Raw genomic sequence first — 5,000 nt, 5'->3', positions numbered from 1 at the left:
ACGGGAGAGGCCGCTACGGACACACGGGGGGGAGAGCGATGCAGCACCGGGGGCACGGACGCCCTCCCGGCTACGAAAGCCAGACGGGAGAGGACGAGATGGCTCAAGGCGGCGGCGAGCGGGGTGGGGGCCGCCGGGCGCGGCATAAGGCGACGACGGGGGAAGGGGCCGACGGGCACCAGGAGGCCCGAGGGGAGGGGTGTAGCAAGCCTCAGACGGCAGCCCACCGGCCAGGACACGCACGGGATCTCACCGCCAGTGGCCTCCGCGCACAAGGGCGGTCCCGCGGCACCTGGGACGACCGGCTGCGCCTTCGGCGAGCTCCCCAAACCCCCCGCGCACCTCGCAGGGCCCGGACCCCGACCGCCATCGCGGTCGCGTGTAGCTCCGGAAAAACGCTCTTCTTGCACGCACGCGCGACCGGCCGCCCCCCAACGCCGTCCGGCCCGCCACACGGAGGCCCGCCGACCGTTCAACCGAGGCACGTCGCCGAGGGGGTGGGGGGCGCCGTCCAGGGCCTTGGCGGCCAGGGCGACGCCCCCTCCCCGCGGCGAGGTCAGGTTCGGGCAGCGCAGTCGGGCGAACGCTCGTCGCGGGGCGGTCGGCAGCCGTGAGGAAGAGAGAAGGAGCACCCTTTCGAACAGGGATGAGACCCCGCGAGGGCGAGGCACGAGAGCCCGTGGGGAGGCGAGACCTGCGCCGCGACCGGGCCACTGGGGAAACAACGCCACGGGATCCCACCGCCCCAAACCCGAGAGCGGTCCCGCAACGCGCCCGTGACGCCAGCCGGCCAAAGCCTTCGGCACCCCTCGACCCTCCCAACGGGGCCACGGCCTCACCACCGGGGCGTCCCAGAGCGACGCCGGCCTTCGGCCCTCGGCCCGCACGCCACCGCGCCTAATCCCATTCTCGTCCGTTTCCCAATCCTGTCTCGCTCCGGGGAGCACCGTGCACCGGTGGAACGACCCCCTCGTTGGCCGGGCGGTCCCCCCAGCCGCAATCCACAGGCGCCAGCACGGGAGCGCCCATCCATCCGCGGCCTGGCACGGGACCGGGTGGAGGGCCGCACGCTCACAGGGGATGGGGAGGGGGCGCGAGACGGGCCGCACCACCACCCCCTTCCCCCAGCGCACACCGGGGCGACCCGCGGCCGGGGCACGCAGCGCACACACGCGGGCGCCCTTCACAGCTGGAACGCCGGCCCGGCCCGGCGTGACCCTCCCCCAGAGTTCAGGGGGGAGGCGCGGACCACGTTAGGCGAAGAGTGGCACTCGGCCCCCACCGCGGGGGCCGGCGGACCGCTCCCCCCCACGGCAGGGGAGGAGGGAACTCTGCCCACGCACAACTGGCAGCCGCAGGGGCGGCGGCTGACGACGCGCAGAGAGGCGGCGGGCTGGGGGATCCGACAAACCCCAGAAGAGGACACGCCTCCATGATCGCTAGAGAAGACGCTTTCTCGCCGAAGGTGGATCGCCCCCGACCCCCGGTCGCCCCCGTAAGGGCCCTGGGCGGAGGCGTTCAGGCACGCCCCGGGGGAGGTGTGGGGGGGGGGTCTGCGGCATGGGGCAAAACACGCACGGTTGGCGACTCCTGAGCGTTCGCGGTCGGGGCCCCTGGTCCAAAAGCCCCCTCACTTCGAGGGGAACACTCCCCCGTCGGTATGGGAGAGGGGTCACCGAGGCAGACCAGGCCGGTGGCAGAGGCCCCCCACGGGGCCGGCCGGCACCACGTCGCCGGCCCAGCCCCACCACGATCGCCCACACGACCGTGCAACCACCCCCCCTCGGGCAGGGTGGGAAGAGCACAAGCCGTGCGCTCGCCTTTCGAAGTCCGCCACGCACACATCGTGGGGACGCCGAGACAACGCCCCCCGCCCGCCCACGCAGCGCAGGAGGATGCCTCTAGGCTTGCCCGCCTCGACCCCCCCAACCCCAAGCACGCTGCTCGAGGGTGTACCCAACGCAGCAGACGCTGCAGCGGCGACCAGAGGGGGACGCCGGGAACGAGGACGACAACCACCGCTCGGTTTCGGGCACCTTGGAGAACAACCCGGTGCGCTCCGGGGGCACCACAAAAGGGCCACACAGACCCAGCAGCCGCGCGCCAAACGGGGCGCGCGACCGGGCGGGCGGCACGGCCCCGCACCCGTCCGTCACGGGCAGGGGGGACCCCGGCCAGGCAACAGCCACACAGGGCGAGCGAGGGCTGCCCGCTGCGTCAAGAGGACTCACGACCCCCCGCCAACGCCACGAGGCCGAGGGCGGGGCGACCGCGGTCGGGCCGGATAGTCTCGCACCCGCGCCTCCCACGCACCGCCCACAGGCGGGGAAGGAGAGGTGAGGTGCCCGCGGGCAGAACGAGAAGAGCGGCCACCATTCACCATGAATGGACCGTCCCTCGCCTGGCACGCGGCTCAAGGCCCGGGAGAGCGCGACGTCACCACATCGATCAGGCCCCGAGGACGGGGAGGGTTGGGGGAGGTCAGTCAGGCCGGCGAGGACAGCGATCGGAGGAGCCCGCTTCAGCCTCGCCAGCCCCGCCTCCCAAGCACAACCCAAAGACGAGGACCGCCTGACACGCAACGGCACAGAGCCAGCGGGGTAAGGGGGAAGGTTGCCGCAAACCTCCCCCCCTCCCCCGGGTGCCGTCTCTCGAGGGGACAAGAGACCAACGCGAGAGGCGGGCACCACCGTCGGGACACTCCGACGCCCTAGAGCCGGCGCGCGGGCCCAGGCGGTCAGCTCAAAGGGAACAGGGCAGGGCGCTGGATCCCCAGGAACCCAGAACCCTGTCCGCGTGCGGAGGCCCAACCCCTCCAGCGACAGTCGCCGAAGGACAGCGTGTCAGTACTAACCTGCAGGCGGAAGATGACGATATGAGGTGATCAAAAACACCGCGCAGGAAGACGGGGACCGAGCCACTTGAACACGCCTGCCCCCACGACACTCGACACGGCCACCTGTCCCCAGCAGGTCCCCAGCGCCAGCAGACAAGGGGCACTCAGGGACATCTGGTCGGCCCCCGTGGCGTAGAGGGCCAGGGAGGCCCTCACCGTCCACGCGCGCCACCCAGGGCCCAGCACGGGGACTTGTGGAGGAGAAAACATCGGGACGGGACCGCCACGGCCCACGAGCGGCCGCGGGCCGACAGGGGTCGCCCTCGCCGGCCACCCAGGGCCCGGTCCCCGGCCCCAGCACGGGGACTTGTGGAGGAGAAAACATCGGGACGGGACCGCCGCGGCCCACGAGCGCCCGCGGGCCGACAGGGGTCGCCCTCGCCGGCCACCCGCGCCACCCAGGGCCACCCAGGGCCCGGTCCCCGGCCCCAGCACGGGGACTTGTGGAGGAGAAAACATCGGGACGGGACCGCCGCGGCCCACGAGCGCCCGCGGGCCGACAGGGGTCGCCCTCGCCGGCCACCCAGGGCCACCCAGGGCCCGGTCCCCGGCCCCAGCACGGGGACTTGTGGAGGAGAAAACATCGGGACGGGACCGCCGCGGCCCACGAGCGCCCGCGGGCCGACAGGGGTCGCCCTCGCCGGCCACCCGCGCCACCCAGGGCCACCCAGGGCCCGGTCCCCGGCCCCAGCACGGGGACTTGTGGAGGAGAAAACATCGGGACGGGACCGCCGCGGCCCACGAGCGCCCGCGGGCCGACAGGGGTCGCCCTCGCCGGCCACCCGCGCCACCCAGGGCCCGGTCCGCGCCCCCAGAGTAGGACTCGGAGGAAGCCACGGACGACTGGGTGCCACTCACAGGGCTGTCCCTGCCTCCCGAGCGGGAACCAGGGAAAATGGGTAGGAAAGGCGAGGCCGAGGGAGAGGGACACGCATGCACGGGACGGCGGCCGGTCGCCGGACACCCTCCTCTCCCGTCCGCGTGTGCCGTCTCCTTCCTGTCCCCGCGGGGTGGGTCGGGTCTCCAAAGCGGCCACAGCGTGCTGGTCGACCTGCCCGGGCAGCCCCGCAAGCCGCCTGGCTGGCTGAGCCTGGAAGCGCGGCGACAACGTCCTCCCGCCACACAGCCCTGCAGGCCCAAGCTCTGCCTCCCAGATGTCCCAGCCGGCGTCCCGGCACGAACCAGATGGCCCCGCGAAGGCTGCTTGCTTCCCGGAACTCAGCCTCGCTCGCATCGGGGACTGTCCCCTGCTTTGCCTGCTGCACCGAAGATTCAGAGGACAAGAGACTTGTAGAAAAGCGGCCGCCAGGTGGAGCCCGACCACAACCGGCGCCAGCCACCAGAGGTCTGCTGCAAAACACGGGGCAACCCTCTGGAGCCCATCATTTCAGAGTCCAGAAGGTCCCCCGGGGGCATCAAACACAGTCCCCCTACTCCCCACGGAAGCCATCGAAAAATGACGGGTCAGTCTAGGGCCACGCCACCCTGAACGCGCCCAATCTCGTCTGATCTTGGAAGCTAAGCAGGCCCCGGCCTGGCTAGCACTGGGATCAAAGAAAGGATGGGTCGGCCCGACCACCGACATCGTCCACCAAACCCGTCTCTGCACAGACCACAACATAGCCGAGAGACAGACAGGCAGAAACAGAAAGAGAGAAAGGGAGAGAAAGGAAAAGAACAGAAAGAAAAGAGACGGAGAAACAGAGAGAGAAAGTCAGAAAGAAGAAAACAGTAAATAAGAAAAGACAGGAAGAGGGCACGGGGAAGAAAGAAAAAGGAAGGGAGGAAGGAGATAGGAAACACAGAAAGACAGAAGGAAAGAAGAAATAAGGAAAGAAAAGACAGGCAGAAAGAAAGAGAATGAGAAAAAGGAAGGAAGGATGGAAGCAGAAAGAAAGAAGAAAGAAAGAAAGACAGACAGAGACAGAAGGAGGGAAAGAAAGAAAAGAAAAAGAAAGGAAATTAAGAGAGAAAAAGAAAGAGCACGGAAAGATGGAAAGAGAAAAAGATAGAGAGAAGGAAGGAGAGAGACAGTATAGAAAGAGACAGAAAGGAAGAAGGAAGGAGAGAGAAAGGAGAGAATGAGAAAGAAAGAAGGTAGGAA

The sequence above is a fragment of the Eulemur rufifrons genome, unplaced genomic scaffold, assembly GCF_041146395.1.
Source record: "Eulemur rufifrons isolate Redbay unplaced genomic scaffold, OSU_ERuf_1 scaffold_545, whole genome shotgun sequence".
Taxonomy (NCBI): Eukaryota; Metazoa; Chordata; class Mammalia; order Primates; family Lemuridae; genus Eulemur; species Eulemur rufifrons.
This window is presented reverse-complemented; position numbering follows the sequence as displayed.